General features: G+C 46.8%; 1 protein-coding gene and 1 non-coding gene across 5 annotated transcripts in view; one reads left to right on the top strand and one right to left on the bottom strand.

Moving 5' to 3' along the window:
- The window catches only part of St6galnac3 (ST6 N-acetylgalactosaminide alpha-2,6-sialyltransferase 3), a 519,650-nt gene that overhangs the window by 11,172 nt on the left and 489,766 nt on the right, over positions 1–18,712 (top strand).
- LOC120101318 (small nucleolar RNA SNORA17) lies at positions 3,269–3,401 on the bottom strand. Its single transcript, XR_015679428.1, has one exon. It is a non-coding gene; the product is annotated as a small nucleolar RNA SNORA17 (small nucleolar RNA).

Raw genomic sequence — 18,712 nt, 5'->3', positions numbered from 1 at the left:
CAAAAGGGAATGGCTGTGATTTACATCTGTTTAGTAATTTAAGTCCAACTTGTTCTAAGTGCTTTGGCCCCAGGGCCTTGTGTGATCCCCCCACCCCCCCTGCTGAGCTCTCTGATGCTGAAGCGCAGAGGCCACATGAGTGTTGAAAAGCCCATGTATGCTCGAGTGTCCAGCACGTGGGCCTGGGGTAGAAATCCACCCTTCTCCAGTGCCATTCCTCACCCTTTTCAGGAAAACCAGTCTATGGTGACCCTAAACCATGGGATTTTGTTTCAGCAGGGTATAGGTCAACTCCTTTCTTATTCTATGTCCTCATTACTCTGTAGCAAGGGGATGCTAGCTCTGGGGATAAAAGCTAATGCTCTCCTGCTGGGGTTTGCTGTTGTAATTAGGACCTGGTCAGTTTTATATTAAAAAAAAAAATCATTCCCTAGGGATTAGGAATAGGAAAAGGTGAAGACTGGAGAAAGCTGATAGCTTTGAACTTTCCAAGTCGGTCATTCAGAGCCTCATTTGAGGTTTTAATAAGTAACAGAAAGCCTTGGGAACCGCTGGGCTGGTCTCTCAGACTTCCTTTGGTGTAGAGCAAGACAGGGCTCCCTAAAGTCTTCCCTCCACTTTCTCCTGCCTCCCGGGCCTTCTGTTTCACGGCTCATTTTGCTGGCTTCTGTGCCCCTTTCAGATATCATTAATTCAAGGTTGAAAGAAACATTGTTGCAGTGCAGGGATAGGGGGATGGTCTTAGGACTCTATTAAACGGCAGATAAGATCTTTCAAAGGTGGAGGGTGTTGGCTGGGAAATGCCGGTTATTCCTGTGCCTGGAATGGTTGGTCTTGTGTGTGTGACACAGCCAGATGTCACTTCTCCTCAGCTGTCTCCTGTAGGAGCCTGACTTGGCTCTTTGCTTGTTGTCCTTCTGAGCCCTGTTCTCCCCTGAGGTGGATGGCCCTGTGGCATCACCACCAGATTTTCCCTTCTAGCTTTCTCACCTGTGCTGAGGGCCATCTCTCTCCGTTCCTGTGGTTTATGTGGCTTCCTTGTGATTCTTTGGCTCGTTTGACGCCTGTTCAATCCTTCCAGGCTGGTTAATCTCCCCAGCAGCCTGATTGCTGGCCTGATCTGATCTAAGATTTCTACGTGGGATGTCTGGCACTTTGGTGACTTGCAGTTTGCCTTTCTCTCTTCTATTTTTGACCAAGAGCATTAAAAGTAACAGCCTTCACTTTGTACGCTAACCTAAAAAAAGTTAATTTAAAAAAGAAGCAACATCCAAAGGCCACCGCTTTAGGTTTCTCTGTTAAGAACAGACCGAGATGCGTGGTATTTTATTGCATGTGTGCTTTAGTACACATAGGCGATATTAAAAGGGCACACGCATGACTTTTGTCCACATGGATGATAGGAGAGAAGAGTGGAGAGGTAGAAGATGAGAGAGTAGCAGCAAGCTCTGTTCTGGGGGAGCATGCTGTCTGGGGAGGTAATTCCCCTTGGCATACCCACTGAGTGCTTGCATGGTGTTGGGATTTAATATTTGTGCCTCTGTAGAAACTTAAGGTGGGCACAGTGGTGAATCCCATGTAGATGAAACACTGAGGCCAGGCAAGCTCTGCCAAGGCAGCTTTACCAGTAAAAGTGGAGCTCGGGTTTGAATCCAAATCAGACCATTTTGCGAAGTGGGGATGAGAGCACATCCGCCATCTCAGCTCTTAGGAAGCTGAGGCAGGAGAATTGCCGTGAGTTCAAGGCAGCCTGGGTTGCCCAGTGAGTTCTAGGATAATCTGTACTACATAAAAGACTTTGTTTAAAGGAAGGGAGGAAGGGAGAAGAAAGAAAGAAAGAAAGAAAGAAAGAAAGAAAGAAAAAAAAGAAAGGAAAAGAAAGGTAGTTTTAAGGTTACACAGACAAGCGTATTTGTAACTTCCTACAACACTAACAACAAAATACCATCAGCAAACAGTTTCTGACCACTTGGTATAGGGTGGCTGCCATACATAAGATATGCATATCATAGATTCTAATGTTAATTATTTAAAAAAAACTGTTTCTCATAACTATTTCATATGTGTGGAGACCAAGCCTTAGAGAACACTTGACTTCTTCGCCCTAAGCACTTTGCATGTACTGTTTGCCTAAAGGCCAAGCATTGTTTTCAGCTCTTGGAATTGTTATTCAGTAACAATAACAATAGTTACATTGTTACTGGTATTGGGCTTCTGTTTTACAGAGAAGGAAACTGAGACACAGAGTGGGTAAGGTCACAATGGCGAGACTAGAATACAGGTGTCTGGCCAGGGTCTAAGTGTAACATACTCTCTCTCTCTCTTTCTCTCTCTCTCTCTCTCTCTCTCTCTCTCTCTCTCTCTCTCATTCTCCCACTTTGAAGATTTACCTTCTAGTGTTAGCATTAGCTCAAGCTGCTTCAGAGAAGCTGTGGCTGTGCCAGACATTGTTTGATTTTGTTTTTAAAGGAGGAAAGATTTATTTGAGTTATGCGTCATATCACTGTTCATCAGCATCTCTCTCTCCTCCATGCTGTTGCACAGAAGACAGGAGGCAGGGCCAGCTCTCCCACATTCACATCCCGAGTTGGGCACATCTCTCCCTCGCCACACAGCAGACAAGTGGACCAGCTCTCCCATGCGTACGCCCTCTGGGCTTGCTCATCCACCCCTGGGATCAGGGTCGGCTCTACTGTGCTGCTCAGGTGAGATGCAGGGCCCAATCTCTCAAGTGTTATAGTAGATGAGGGGCAGGGCCAGCTCTCCTGCTAGCATGACTCCAGAACCAGGTTTCCTTCCTGCCACAGGTGGTAAGAGACAAGGGGGAAGGAGAGAGTATCTTTCCCTGTTCCATAGCACGGCAGAAGGGGTGAGTGGGAGAACCCACTCTCCCACACTGCTGGACACAATTGTGTACCCCGGTGACAGCCCAGGTCAGGACCCCACCATGGTCCCAGGAGGCATCACTGGCTACTCACATCAGGCTGCTCCTCACTACCCTCGAGTCTCCAGTTCTGCCTCTCTTCACTGTGCCTGCATCCTTCTGTTTCTCTTTCTCTTCCATTTCTCCATCACTCACTTGTCCTCTTTGTGGTGTCCAGTGTCATCAGTGTCTTGGGCCATCTCAGGAGTGCTAACACCCTGGTTGTACAATATGGCTCGGGGCAGGGATCATCTCAGGCATGGTCTCCCTCCACCCTCCCTCCACCCCCAGCTCCCCAGCCCTCTGGTGCCAGACTGGTGGTTGTCTCAAGCTCAGTGTTTTCAGGGTGTGTAGGCTTCTAATCATTCAGATGTTCACGGGTCCGAACACTGAGTATGGATATAGCTTCTCTCCTCTCTGCCACCTACTGACGTCCCTGTGACACAGCAGCCGAGCCTGCAGTGCTTCTAGAGATAGGCATAGCTGTACTTTTTAACCAGACAAGCTGATTTTACATCCTCCAAAGATTTAAACAGATGCTTGTAATCAGATCACACGTGTGAAGACTCAGGTCAAGCTGCACCCGATGTACTTAATTTCCTCGAGAAGATGGTATTTGAGCTTGAGTCTGGTCATTCTGACTGGGTGAGGTGTCCAGGTAGGGTTTCCCTGTTATCTCCTGTGAGTGCTACAGAACAGCTAGAGAGACATTTCAAAATCGGGTCATGGCGTCTCCATTAAAACCCTTTAGTGGCTTTCCATTCCACTCTGTAAATCATCAGAATTCCTCCCCTGCGTAGCGTAGGGTTTGTGAGCTCGTTCTTTCCTCACGGATCACACAGGTTCATGACTCCTTCCTTACTCTGCGGGCTTCCACCCCTGCCTGACTCCTTTGGTTGTCAGTTCCTTGCTGTGTAAAGTCTGTCTCAGATGCTGTTCCCTGTCTGCCCTATCCTGCTTCAGGCTCCTCCGGAAGCCCTTTCTCCCCGACTTTTAAGACCAGCATGGAGACTTCCGTCTTCTGATCAGGCTGATGAAATGCACGTTTTCCAGATACTACCTATTTATGCCTGCCCATTTAGGAATGCCCTCAGCGTTTTCATAACTTATGGACACATGCATATTTATTTCTATATTTCTTAGCCTCAGGTTGAAAGGCCAGAATGCATAGTGGTTTACTTCACCATTTGCTGTGGTAAAAAATAAAAAAATGGCTTCTTTTATCCCACGCTAGTGCTGGCATCATAGGGCCACGCAGCATCTGCGGGATATTTTTATCTCAATCAGCAGAGCGTCTCACCCGCTAAGCTCCATCCCATCTCACACTGCCGACGGCTGCTCTCTGAGCCCCGACAGCAATCTCTCTACCCATCTAGTTCCCAAGGCGGGTTGCTGCCATGCCAGTTTCATACAGAGACCGCCTATCTTGTGGCTCTCTTACTATGGACTCAAGCCACCAAATGAAAGAACACACCAGACGATAACCTCTGATCCAATTGATAAGACATAATTTGCCCATCTAGACAGCACAAAATCCTGTACACACCCATCCCTTAAAAATAGTCAAAACAGCCTGTATCTATGCGCAGAGAAGAATCTGAACATATGCCGCCATGTTCTCCCAGCTCCTCCTCCTCAATCCTCTCTCTCCTTCTAAAACCTCTGTTCCCGCCTCCCTTCCTTCTCATCCAATGACAGGCCTCATTTTATCTTGTCTGCCTTCACCTGCATAATGACATCAACCTACAACCATTGTATCTGGCACCTGGAGGAATGATTCTGCAGATACGGGAATGGTGGAAAGAATGAATCTCAGGCAGGAAGAATAGTGTGTGTGAAGACATGGTGGGTTGAAGGAACAGGATGTTTTGGGAGACATGGCATGTGGTTGTCTGGCCCTGAGCTGGTTTGGAGAGCTGGAAGAGATAAATACTTGGTGCCAAGTCCCGCTCTCGTGCTCCAGGGTCTGTAGACTTTCCTTCTCGCCGGGGGGAGCCCCTATAGATTATTCTATGGAAATAGATTATTAAATCAAGGCAGTGTTGAACCAGAGAGATACCTCTGTTAGCTCACTGTCTCCTCTAGCACTCCGTCTGTGGGACGAGCTGGGGTCTTCACGTTTGGGAGTGACTTATCCCAACTATGAGTTCAGCACAGCAGAGGCACAAGCAGGTCTCAGAGAGCATCGTTTACATTCAATTTCTCAACAACAAAACTAACGAATGCCAGACACAGAAGTGTGGTTGTGTGTGTAGAGCATGGAATCGTGTGTTACAGCCAATGAGCCAAGCCTGAGGGCATGCACAAGCATGGTCCCAGTTCTGCTTCAGTTGAGGAGTTCCCACTCGCTGCAGGCAATCTTAACATTCACCTGATCCCAAGTCAGTTGGATCAGCCTCTGGGGACTTGAGACTCAGCTATTTGGTAGCTCTTTTAAGGTTACCGGGCAACCATCTTTGAACCCTTCCTGGAAGGACAACACTATCGCCATTGAAGTAGCTGGTATTTACCATCCAACTACTATGTGGCAGGTGTATTAGGGTTCTCCAGAGAAGCAAAACCAATAAATGTAGACTGAATATATATCACAAAGGGGATTGTTTTTAGGTTGACTTACATGACATTGACCGGGGAGGCGGAGGATGTAGTAGAAGCTCAGCCCACTAGACCAGGTGCCTCTGCAGCGCTGAAGCCCAGGAGGACTCCTGGAGAGCCTCTGCCATGCTGAAGCCCAGGAGGACTCCTGGAGAGCCTCTGCCGTGCTGAAGCCCAGGAGGACTCCTGGAGAGCCTCTGCTCTTCTGTCAGCATTGCACAGCAGAAGACACAGGGATTCTGATGGAAGGGAAAGATGGTAGCAACAAGTCAGAAACACCAGCAAGAAGGCATGTGGGCAGGCAGCATGGCTCTGCTTTTCACTGAGACCTACTAACATCAGGGCTGGTTCAGGAAGGTACTGAGCACTCTGGAGAGGGTCTACCTCCTTTATTCCTTTTGGGAAATAACCTCACAAACTGCCCAGAGGTGTTCCTCTTATTTGATTCTTGATCCAGTTAAGTTCACATCCCAGTCCACCATCACAGGAGGCGAGCTAAAATGGAGGTGAGATGTCACAGCCTCTCTATGAGGAAAACACATTCCCACTCTACAGTCAGCAGCCAGTGCCCAGGAAACTCAGTCACTCTCTTCAGTAAGTGGAATGACAGAGAATCAGCAGCCTCCGGTCTCTCTGACTTCAAAGGACCTGCTTTAACCATTTGCTCTTCATGATGCTGTGAGGTATCCACCAAGGAGGATGACTTGGACACAGATTCAAGTCAGTACAATGTCTTTATTAGCCGGTTGGTAGCTACGCTGGGTGTTCAGTGCTGGAGTATGATTGCAGCCTTTCTCTGGGTGAGCTTTTAAGCACAAAGGAGGAATCTTGGGTTGACACACTTCAGTCAGCAAGAACAGTTAGCCAGAATTGGGATCACTGAAACAAAATAGCAAGATTAAAACAGATAGATTGTATCACTTTGGCAGGTGTTACTGCCCACATGCTGGGTTCCAAGGCCAGAATGGTCCTATCGGGACATAAGTGGTGCTGAAGTCTGGGGCCTGTTACAGCATCTGTAGGGCAGAGAATGGCATGGGATAATTGAGATGAACTAAATGTTGGTCAACACCGAAGAAACCCGAGATAGTTTGGGTCGGAGTAAGCTGAGTGTTAAAGAGATGGAGGGGTGGTTTGAGCTCTGATGTGATGTGAAGACTTCCGGTGCATGCTCCTTAGAAAGGGAGTTTGTTTAGTTTATTGTGCTTGGCTGAGCTTGGCCTACGGGATGGCTCAGTACTGAGGACTTGAACAGGATCTAGAGGACAGGCATGAGCATTCTCAGGTGGAGTTGTCTGGACGGCTGTGCTTGGTTTGCAAATCGTTCTCTCCACCCCTCTGCGTCACTACTCAGCACAGGGCCAGAGGGAACTGTAAAAGATAAAGATAAAAGTTTCTAATTCCCACTCCTCACTGGTCAGTGGCTCTATGCCTTGGGGTGAACTACAGTCTTCTTATCATAACTCTACTGCTGCAGACCCCTGCCTTTCTCTCCATGCTCTAAAAGGCAGCCAGTCTCACACTCCCTCTGAGCCAGCTACTCTGGGTCCTTTTAAGTTACAGACTTAGAACATGTCATTTGTATAAAATAACAGGAAGCCCCAATGACTGTTTAGTCTACATTCCAGAGCTGGTGGTCTGGTGGTTTAGTGGTCTGGTGGTCTGGTGGGTTGGTGGTCTGGTGGTCTGGTGATCTAGTGGTCTGTCTGGTGGTCTGGTGGGTTGGTGGTCTGGTGGTCTGGTGGGTTGGTGGTCTGGTGGTCTGGTGGGTTGGTGGTCTGGTGGACTGGTGGGCTAGTGCGTTGGTGCAGTGGTGGATGGTTTAAAGAGTTTAACCTCATGGGTAATAGAACACCTCTGACCCACCTTAAACAGAGACAGGATATATGTGAGCAGTTCTGCTCGGGGACAGATGATCCACGTCTTACTGTTGTTTACAACTCTGGGCCATTTGTGATAAACATTTGTTCTCAGGAGTCAACTGTGACAGTATTAGTGATTTCCAGGCAGATTTCCACCAGAAAGGTGTCAATGAAAGCATAGTCCTGGCACCCCTTACCAATGTGGTGCACACTGACTATACACATGCACACATGTACACACACACATATATACACATACATACACAAATATAAACACACACATGCATGCACACACACACACACACACACACACACACACACACACACACACACACACACACCTGCCACTCTAGCTGGCTGTGGAAGAGTGCTCAGCCTTAGGTCAGGAGAGTGGGGAATGGATGGTTACTGAACCTGGGCTTTGTGGTCAGAATTAAGTGGCTCTATGGCTCTAAATGCCTCAAACCTTTGACTTCCAAACTTTACCCTCTCTAAGCTGCTATTTTCCTCATTATAAATCCAAACTCATGGGGATAGAGTGTTAAAATCAGATCCACAGAGTTCTTCTCATAACTTTTACTGAAGGGTGTATATGTGTTTCTGAGTGTTTGTGTTTAATGAGTGTGTGTATGTGTGTGTGTGTGTGTGTGTGTGTGTGTGTGTGTGTGTGACAGACGGAGAGACAGACAGAGAGAGAGAGAGACAGAAAGAAAGAGAGCCTTTCCTTATAGACCTTAATTAAAACGGTTTCAGACCATTTGTTTGAAGTCAATCTCTATCGATTGACCGACCGATCTATCTATCTATCTATCTATCTATCTATCTATCTATCTATCTATCTATCTATCTATCATCTATTGATCTACCTACATATTTTATCTGTCATTCATCTTCTATTATCCATCTATCTATCACCTATCTATCTATCTATCTATCTATCTATCTATCTATCTATCTATTATCTATCTATCTCTATTGATCTACCTACCTATCTTATCTATTATTCATCTTCTATCTATTCTCTCTCTCTCTCTCTCTCTCTCTCTCTCTCTCTCTCTCTCTCTTTCTCTCTCTCTCTCTCTCTCAGATACAATCTGTTTTACCCAGTATATTCATTTTAGTGAGAAGCAGAGCATTGGTCTTTTATAAACTCACTCAGAATAAAGAGAATTACCTAGAAGATCATGTAGTTGAGCCCTTGGCAAAGTGAAGAGTGTTTTTTTTTCTTTTTTTCGGAGCTGGGGACCGAACCCAGGGCCTTGTGCAGGCAAGCGCTCTACCACTGAGCAAAATCCCCAACCCCGAAGAATGGTTTTCTAATTGTGTATTAATGTTTAGTTCTTCAGTTTCAGTTCATGGCTTGACTTAAAAAAATGGCCAAAGCTTGCATATTTTTGCTGCACTGGATGCTTGATAGTGTTTCCATCCTGGTGTAGGGTTTCAGCCTAGGCCAGTGTGCGCGCTGGAGTGTTGTACATGCTGGAGCATGGTGCATGCTAGGACATCCTGAATGCTGGGTGTCATGCATGCTGGGGCATTGTGCATTCTAGGCAAGGACTCTACCCCCAGTCTTCAGGTGCTCTGATAAGCAGCTTGCTTGTCCCCAAGCCAATTTCTTATCCTCACAGAAAACCCTGCCTGTATTTTCTTCATAATTTTGAATAAGACGGCTTGAATTTTAACTTCTCACCACATGGCATGAATTATGTTGTTGGTCTTGCCTCTGTGAGCATCCCCAGGTCACCCAACCTGGATGCCTAATCTGGAGGGTTCCACTTCCTTTTCATCTGTTCCTAGTGTTTTCCTTGGGGGGGGGTCTTCCTTCAGACCTGGGTGGTTTGAACTTCGTTAAGTTCTTAGAATGAAAGTTTCTGGAAAAAAAGACAGAGCCTTGCACTGGCTGTCTGGAAGGCAGATTGACTTAGAACGTTCGTCACTGTGGTGAAGTTATTTACCTGGGGCTGCCATGAGCCCTCTTCATAGCCATTTGTTGCCGTGGGGTGTGAGGAGGAGGATAAGAGCTCACAGACTGCGTTCATTAGGTCAGTCTCCTGGACATACAGACACCTAGTTCCCACTAACCCAAAGCCTGTCAGCCATCAGCTGATTGCTGATTACCGGCTTTCCTTTTAGGGCCTGTCCAGTGAACCCAAAAGGCTTTGATTTGTGACTGTCTTTGTTCAGCTACTCTAAAACTTCATTAAACTGTGACCACGTTGGAAAACAAAATTTGGCATAAGTCTGTGTTCCCAGGCCATAGTCACTCTTATTTGAGTCTAGAATAAACACTGTTCTGTCCCCTCGGAGGAGAGAGTAATGCCTTTATACCATACTGACAGCACTTAGAATGTGAGCTTCCTTGAGCCAACGCACAGGATTCTCGGTCACCTCTGTAAGGTTGCGAAAGTAAAGATCTGAGGAGTGGAGACAGTGGCATCAATGAATGACAGCAGCTCGGCAATAGGTGGAAATCAGGATTTGTTTTGTACTTCAGTGGTGGTAAGACGGGGGCCGGGGGGGAGAAAGTGAGCCCCAAAAGCTGTAAAGAAAAGTGAGTTTCCAAGCCACTGCCACAGAGCTGTGTGCGTGCTGAGGTCTGTGGTGCGTAATTACCACACACAGCTTTACGGACAGCTTTATGAGGAGCTGCTTTTCGGCTTTTCATGGTCTGTAGTAAAGTGGGGTGCAGAGAGAGGGAAGAGGGTTTCAGCAAGAGGGTTTCAGTGTTCTTGAATGGCCTGTGGTGAGCGCCTGTGCTGTGCAGTGCTTAGCATTGACTAAAACCAGGAAACTAACTTTCTTCCTTCACTCCTTCCCTCTCTCTTTTCCCATCCCTCCCTCCTTTCCCCTCCTTCCCCCTCCCTCCTTCCCCCTCATTCCCTTCCTCTTTCTCTCCCTCCCTCCCTTTATTTTTCTTTCCCTCTTTCCCCCTTCTCCCTCCCTCCCTCCCTGCATCCCTCCCTCCCTTCTCCCCTTTTATTCTTTTTTTTTTCTTTTGGCAAAGTCTTATTTATCTGTATCCCAAATGGGCCTTAATTTTCCTATAGCCGAGGATGACCTTGAACTCCTGATTATTCTGCCTTCTCCTCCAGAGAGCTAGAGTTACAAGCGTGAGCCACTGCGTTTGGTGAGTGTGGTGCTGTGGCCTGAACCCAAGGCTTTGTGGGTGTTAGGAAAGCACCTGCCAAACAGAGGTACATCCACAGCCGAGATTCCTGAGACCACTCTGTGAAGAGGCAGAGGCCAGCAAGTCGGGAGAACTCCCAAGCTGTAAGACAGAGCAAGAAAACCTGCATGACTGTGAAGGAAACCCTATCCATCGCTCCAAGACACTCCTGTTTGCCATAGACATTTTGTCTTTGTTCTGGAGAAAGGTAGGAAGCAGCAGATGCAGAAGTTGTCAGTGTCCCACTGCGTTCTGCCTAAAGTCAGCATTTAAATCCTCACCCACAGGACAGTTCTATAAACTTTTCTTGGTCCAGTGATCCTAGTGACAGCCAGAGGGAGGAACCTGCAAACACCACAGTCTGTTGGCTTCCTCCACAGATCTGTCTTCCATGTTGTGCCTTTTGGAGCCCAAAGCTGGAGTCCGCTGTTGTGACGATCCCTAGTGGGCTGACTGCTCTTTGTTGGTGAAGCCATGAAAGCTGGGTACAAGCTGTTGCTTCCAGTTGTGTCCCTTTGCGGATCCTCTTTGGGATGGACTTTTTGCACATTATACATGTGTCTTTCTGAGATCCACCGCTACAAAGAATTCACAGGAGTTGAGGGACAGAATTATTTTTCTTTGTGGCCTATCTTCCTAGGGCCGCAGGAATCCTGATGAAAGCAGGCCTGGTGGTTGGACATCAGGAAAACAGCTCATAAAAGGGATGTAGGGAGTGCCATGGAATTCCAAAGCGAGATGGAAAAGCATATTCTAGAAGGAGGGGCCCACAGTAAGAGCACCTCTGGAGGTGAGAGGTCATGGCCAGGGTGAGTGACCTGGGTCAAGTGTTAGGGATGGTCTAGAGTAAGTGGAAACCAAATACTGTGTGCTAAGTCACAGACTGTGAGTTAAGTCTCAAGGTATCAGACGCTGTGCAACCTTGGAAGCTCACTGTAGTAAAGTCTTCCCGGTTTCCAGGCTCTATAGAGCCTTGAAGCACATTTATTTTCATTACTATATTCATTAGCAAAGAGTGTAATTAAGATAGACATTACTTAGTTGCCCAAGGTCAAATGATTAGTATGTTTCAGAGCCAGGACTGGGAAACTTGGAAGTCTGGATCTAAAGTCTATTTGGCTGTGTTATAGTTGTTCCTTGGACCAGAGTGTTTTGAATGAGGAAACAATGTCTGTCCATACCAGCTTCCTTCTGTAATCTTGTGAGGCCCATAAGGCTATCCAACTCTTGATGTAGCCAAAGACGACCTTGAACTTCTATCTCATGCTTCCACCTTCCAAGAGCTAGGATTACCAGAATGAAGTACCACATGGCTTATGAATCGCTGTGGATTGATTGATTGCGCCTCATAGATGCTAGGTAAGCATTCTGCCAACTGAGCTGTGCCTCTAGTGCCCATATTTCACTCATATTTGCTCAGGGGACCCAGTTGGATTTGCAACCTCCCAAGGTTTCCACAGGGGCATCGCTCCTCCACCTCCCTTAATTATTGTCCTCTGGACAGATGAGGCAGCTAGCTGTCTCTTTTGTTCTGAACAGACTCTCAGTCTTCCCTTTCCTTATCCACGTGAACCCACTACCCACCTATCATGACTGTCACTCCCAAACCAGCCTCCTTTGATCCCAGCCCCTTCATAATAAATGCCTATGTGGACCCTGGTTACCCAGTTATCTACCTGTAAGTGTCATTATGAGTAGATGGGACAGGGAGAGACTGCAATCAGCTTGGGATGTGGAGTCCTAGACTCAGAGTGGACACGCCCATCTGGCCCACTGGCAGACCCAGGATGCAGCAAGATGGTAGTAGTTTGTGTGGTTTTGCACCTTGGTTAAACAGTCCTCAGTGAAAAGAACCTGATTTCCTACAAGCACTTACTTTGTTTCTTCTCTGGCTTCTGCAGCTTACCATGTGTATCATTTCGTGGCTGAGGAAGTCTAGGAAGCCAGTGGCTATTTAGATATTTTAGGGAAATTGCCAACTTGTTGCAAAGGTCAACGTTGGGGGGAGAAAAAATGGGTTTGTTTATGACAGCCCTCCTGAGATTGCTGAGTTCAGAGCTCCCACACATTCCAACCATCTACCTCCTCTATCTTTCTTCTTTTCGCCCTCCCTCCTTCCCAACCTCTCCCTCCCTCCTTGTTTCCCTCCTTCCCAACTTCTCTCCCTCTCTCCTTCTCTCCCTCCTTCCCAACCTCTCTCCTTCCCTCCTTCTCTCTATCCTTCCCAACCTCTCTCCCTCCCTCCTTCCCTCCCTCTCTCCCTCCCTCCCCGCATCTCACCCTCCCTTCCTGTTTTTGCTTTTGACTTTTTAAGACTGTTCTATTCCATAGCAGCAACAAGTGGCCCTGGCACTCACTAGGTAGCCCCAGCTGGCTTCAGACTCTGCAGTCCTCCTTCCTTGGCTTCTCAAGTGTTGGCCTCAGAGACACTTGAGATTCACTCTTGACTCACTTAACATTCCTAAGCCTCAGTTTCCTCTTGGGAAATGAAGAGGAGACAAATCTGTCTCCTTGCAAGGACTATTGTGATGAAGACTGACAGACTTGCTCTAAAGCATCTGCCCTCCAGACAGGAAGGAGTTGATCCTCCAGGATTGAGTGGCAGAGGAACAGGCATGAACACATTTGGTCTTCCCTCTCAGTTTCTCCTCTCCACCCCACCCCACTTCTGATTCACCTTCAGGCTGAATGAAATTGAACGTATTGTAAATCCTTTAGCCTTTGCCACAGTGCCCTGGTGACATGCTGACGTAATGGCCTTGGGTGAGTTGTCTAAATTTTTACCTGCTTTCTTCCAGTACTGATGCCCAGGCTCAGAGGGCCTGATGGGATATGCTGGTGCTGCTGACGGAGGGCTTGCTTCTCTAGGTAACCATCACCTAGGCTGGTTTCAATAGGGTGTCCCCTCTGTGAGGTTACCAACTTGCAGGGATAATGGAAGGCAGCAGTCTTCTCTGGAGGGAAGCAGATGAGTGTTAATGCTTGTTGAGGACAACTCATTTCCTGTTTTCTGGGACGGGGGTAGAGCGGAACCACCTTCTTCTGGCTAAAAACAACTTTTGTGAATCTGGCAAAACTCATATGGAAAAGAAAACACCTTGGCTTCAGGTTGTTAGGCCTCCTGTCTTCCCGAGGCTTGTGTTTGTCTTCCTGCTCTAGGGGCTTAGCAATTAGTTCCCGAAGGCTGTCCTGGTGACTTGGCATATTGATGTGGAAACAGTGCACACTGAGCTTCAGGGTCTAATTGGCCACCAGGCCTTTTACTCCCTGAAGCCTTTTCCTTTATATGTATTGTAAAGAGAAGGGCATGAACATTGAAATACCCAGTGACCTACCACAAGTGACTCTGTTTGTGACCAGCTGCCATCTATCCAGGTGGGGGTGAGACATTACCGATGGCCTGGAAGAGCACCTGTTCTTATCCAAGTCTCCACCTTTCTTATGCCTAAAGAAACCAGTGCCATATACACCCTACCCCGAGATAAGCAGGACCTCTGGTTTCCAACAGTTCCTACCAGAATGGTGGCTCTGTGACACTTGATGGCACCAAATTAACCTGTCACAACCCCCGATCCACCTTTGCATCCTGTTGCTGTACACTCCTTAGAATCCAGTGGTAGCTTCCCAGAGAGTAGTCTCCCAGCCTCAACCTGTCTGTACAGTGTCCTCTTTCTCCCAATCCCTCGGCAATCCACACTCCAATGTCCCCTTTCTCTGTCCCTTCTTTTGGGTTGAGACTCTTTTGTTGTGAGAGGTACCACTTTAGTCCTTTCCTCTCCGTTAGCTCAGTTTTGCTTTCTTTGTTATCATTTTGGTGCTTATAGAACAAGGAGGTGGCGGTGTGCATTTTGACTTAGGTTTTGGAACAAGATAGCATTTTCCACCTTAGTTCACGGGTCAGGTCGTTATTTGCTTGACTTCCAGTGCTTTCCAGATGCTGCTGTCAGTTGCCCTTCTCAAGCTCGATACATTGTAACTTATTCTTCTGTGCGGCCTTTCCTTTGCGATACATTGTAACTTATTGTTACTTGCAGCCTTTCCTTTGTTCTTCATTTCTTCTGCAGTTGATCAATCTGAGAGGACTTTGTTTTCTGCCTATAGAGCAGTCCTTGACATCACTCTTGTTGGGGGGTCTGCTAGCCACGTGCCCTTTTGCTTCTTGTTTGTCTGAAATGCTTTTTGACGCCGTCATCCTTGGATGTGGAATTCAAGATTATTATTAAGTTCTCTCAACACTTTCAGGGTTCTGTGCTTTCTTCTGGCTTTTCTCATTTCAGTTGGCAAGTCAGCTAAAATATAGTTTTTGTTCCCTTGGGCTGCTTTCTGGCATTTCTCTTCATCGTTTTAGCAGTTTTATTATAATGTGCTATATGAAGTTGTCTTTTTTTTTTTTTTATAGCTCCTGCTTGGGGATCCAGGCTCTGTGTCTCAATGCCTCTGTCTGAGGCTCGATGGTTTTTCTTTGACTTTGGAAAGTCCTGAGCTATTATCTTGTCAAATGCTGCTTTGCTCCTGCTCCCCTTGGGCTGTAATTACATGTGTGTCAAGCCTTCTCACCGTGTCTTACCTAGTGTAGTCTCCCATTCTTTTATCTTCCTGTATTTTCTTTATTTCCTTCTGGTTTCCCATTCCTAGCTCTACTATGTGTGTTCTGTGATGGTTAAAACCTTTTATTAAGTTGCTTGTTTTAATTAGCAGGGTTTAGGGCTAAAGCTGGCATTTCACTGTGTTTGAGTTCCTCATTTGTGTTTCATAGGAACAACATCGCCAAATGACAAAGTCTGGGTGATTTCAACCACAGAAACTGTCTTCTTGTGATTGTGGAGGGTGTGTGGTATAGTGTTAGCTGCCATGCTCCTTCTGGAGGACTTTATCTTGTCCAGCTTCTGGTGGTTGCACAGCACTGAAATGATAGCATAATATGGATTAAGACCCAGCAAGGCAAGGCATCCTGTCTCCTCACTGCCTTTCCTTCGTACATCTGCCTCAAGGCATCTCTCTCCTACTATTTACTATAGACTTATTTACTTTGATTTATGTGTGCCTGTGTGCCTATGTGCTTGTGTTCACAGGGGTCTCCGGCACTATATCCCCTGGAGCTGGAGTTACAGATGATTGTGAGCCACCCAGTGTGGATACTAGGAGCCAAGCTTGGGTTCTCTGTAAGAATAGGAAACATTCTTTACCACTGAGCCATATCTCTCACACCCATCCCTTACAAGGATATGTGTGACTATAATCAGGGTTGCCTTGATAACTGTGCTCTTTTGCCACATAGATCATGAGTCTATGACATCAAACACAAGAATACGAACAGACAATTTTTTTTGTCATCATGATTCCTCCTGCTAAACTACCCCGTGTTGGAATTCTCACAATATCATTTTTATCTTCCTATAGATAGGAAGACTGTGAACAGAACGCCCTGTTCTGACGTCTTCTGTGTCTGAGGTCTGTCCGCTTGTTCCCACCTTTTCTCATCGGCATTTACTTACATGTTCTCTTCGTGTGCTTGCTGGTGCTCTAGCCCAGTAGTTCCTCAGCCTCCTCTTGGATACATTGTAACCCTTTACTGCAGTTCCTCATGTTGTGACGACCCCCCAACCATAAAATTATTTTCGTTGCTACTTCATACTATCATGAGTCACAGTTTACATATCTGTGTTTTTTGATGGTCCTAGGTGACCCCTGTGAAGGAGTCATTCAACATTCTAAGGGGCCGTGACCCATAGGTGGGGAGCCACCACCTATCTACACACTGTTGCCCAAATATAATCTGAGGTAGAGTTGAAGTTCTTCAGTGTAAAGCTCTGCATATCTTCAAGAGCAACTTCATTCCTTACAGAGCAGGGCTGTGTCTCAGCTCCCAGCCTCTCTTCCTTCTGGAGCCCAGAGTCGCATATGACTGCTGCTTCTGTAACTGGGCTCTTGTTCCTTGAGCTGCTATGGAGAGCATGTGAATTTTCAGACACAGTTCAGCCTCTCAGAGCCTGGAAGAAGTCTCATCATAACGTGTCCCAGTGCAGGTGGGGAGTGTGACCCCAAGTGGATTGCACTGCTGTCTAGCAGGCCTAGGCAGAGTCCCAGCTCATGGCTGTCGACAGCCTTCATCCTTCCTCCTCCTTAGCTGGCCTGCTTACCCACTGTTTGCCCTTCCATTCTGATAATACTCATTCCATTACCAGAGCTCTGATATAATATGGCATTAAGACATGCCGAGGCAAGCTTTATTGGCCATTAGTACTTGCCCAGAGTGAGAGGCCCAGCTTTTGACCACTCCAGGCGTGTATTAAAGGGCAATAAAGGACGTGATGGATCTCTGAAGCCATTGTCGTTTGCTATTGCATTCATAAAATTATTGTACAAATACCACCTCAAATTATTTTCCTTTTGTTCTTTTTTTTTTTAAGTTCAAAGAATTAGGTCTCTCTTATGGGAGGCAGTTCTTCCCATGACTTAGAAAATTCAGTCCTCAGGCTGGGGAACTTAGAAGGAGAGTGCTTTGGTGTCAGAGTCCTTCTGTGTGAAAAGTCTGCTCCCTGCTTGCTGGTCCTGGATGTGGTATCAGGCAAGTTTCTAAACCTAAGGTCCAGCCCTCTCTGCAGTCAGATACAACCGTGATGGATCCACATGTCCAGGGGGCTGGGGAGATGCTTCAGCAGTTACAGGCACATACCGCTCCTGTGAGAAACTGGGTATGGTTTCCAGCATCATACAGGATTGTCCAAATGCCTGTAAGCACAGTTCCGGGGGACTCAGCACCCTCTCCTAGACTCCCTGAGCACCTCTTCCCACACGTTTATTTGTGCATATACTCGCATACATAAACCCATAATTAAAAATGAAAATACATCTTTAAGAATTAATATACGCAAAACACCTGGTTCTGAACATACCAAACTGTTAATGAGTTCATATGTATGTGTGTGCGTGTGTGTATGTGTGTGTGTGTGCGCGTGTGTGTGTGTGTGTGTGTGCGCGCGCGCGCGTGTGTGTGTATGTATGTATATATATATATATATATATATATATATATATATATATATATATCCCAAATAGGAATTTTTTAACTAGTCCATTGATTTGTAAGATAAAAAACAAATTTGTTGTCTTTGTTATTCACCATTCTTTGGTTTGAGTTTGGTTGGTGTCAGAGGGACTGACAGGAACACACTTAGAAGTTGTGACGCCATCTTGGAGATCTCTGCTGCCTCCCTTCACAGTTTGTATTTCCTGGGCGTTTGCTCTGAGTTTCGTGCCTCAAGCCCATGCAGCCCTGTCGGGGACTCCCGTGGCGTAGTGAAGCCAACCTCTTCAAGAGCTGATGTGGTCATGTCAGTTGGTGGGGTGAGGTGGGGAAACAGCCATAAAACACACCATCTTCTTCTCCAGTTAAGCCTGTGGAGAAACCCATAGTTCTAGTGGGGGGAGTGGTAAGTTTTACAGAGGAGTAGATTTATTGCAACACAAAGCCGGGGGCAGCACTGTCCATGAGGGGGCTGAAGAGGGCAGTGGTGCTCCCTAAGTGTCTGTGTTCCCAATCTCATTGCTGTTGTTTTTGGGAAATGTGTGTGGGAGAATTCACTCTGAAATGCAAGTTGCTGTGACCTTCCCTCTCCCCATGACGTGTACATCCTGAGAAGGGTTCCCTGCTGTCCTCCCAAGAACTTAGCACCTCTGTTCTCCTTCATGCGACAAACTCTCATACACTGTCCAGTCATTGGTTTTTGGAAAACAGCAGCAGCAGCAACAGCAGCAAAATGCACAGGCTTCCTTCAGGTTCTTCTTGAACTGGAATGGCTTCAAGGCTCAGGAAGGGAATTTTCTTGATGGTCTGAGGCAGGAGCAGACATGTCTTCGGTCAAGACTGAATCAGTGCAGTCAGTTTCTTGTCTAACTTCTTTCCTGACTAACCACCAGTAATAATGGGGCTGCTGCTGATTAGGGACTCGGCAGACACACTCTGGTCAGACCCAGGCCTGCATCTGCCACAGGAGTCACCAGTTGGGTCTCTCCCCAGGTTCATGTTCACCTCACCTTGCTGAGGCATAAGAAGCTTAAGAAACTTGCTCCACAGTGGAGGAGTTAGAGAAAAGACTGGAGGAGCTGAAGGGGTTTGCAACCCCATAGGAAGAACAACAATATCGACCAACCGGACCCCACCGG

The sequence above is a fragment of the Rattus norvegicus genome, chromosome 2 (assembly GCF_021556685.1).
Source record: "Rattus norvegicus strain SHRSP/BbbUtx chromosome 2, alternate assembly SHRSP_T2T, whole genome shotgun sequence".
In the NCBI taxonomy this organism is placed as follows: domain Eukaryota; kingdom Metazoa; phylum Chordata; class Mammalia; order Rodentia; family Muridae; genus Rattus; species Rattus norvegicus.
The sequence above is the reverse complement of the archived record's forward strand: the minus strand, read 5'-3'. Positions and strand labels throughout refer to the sequence as shown.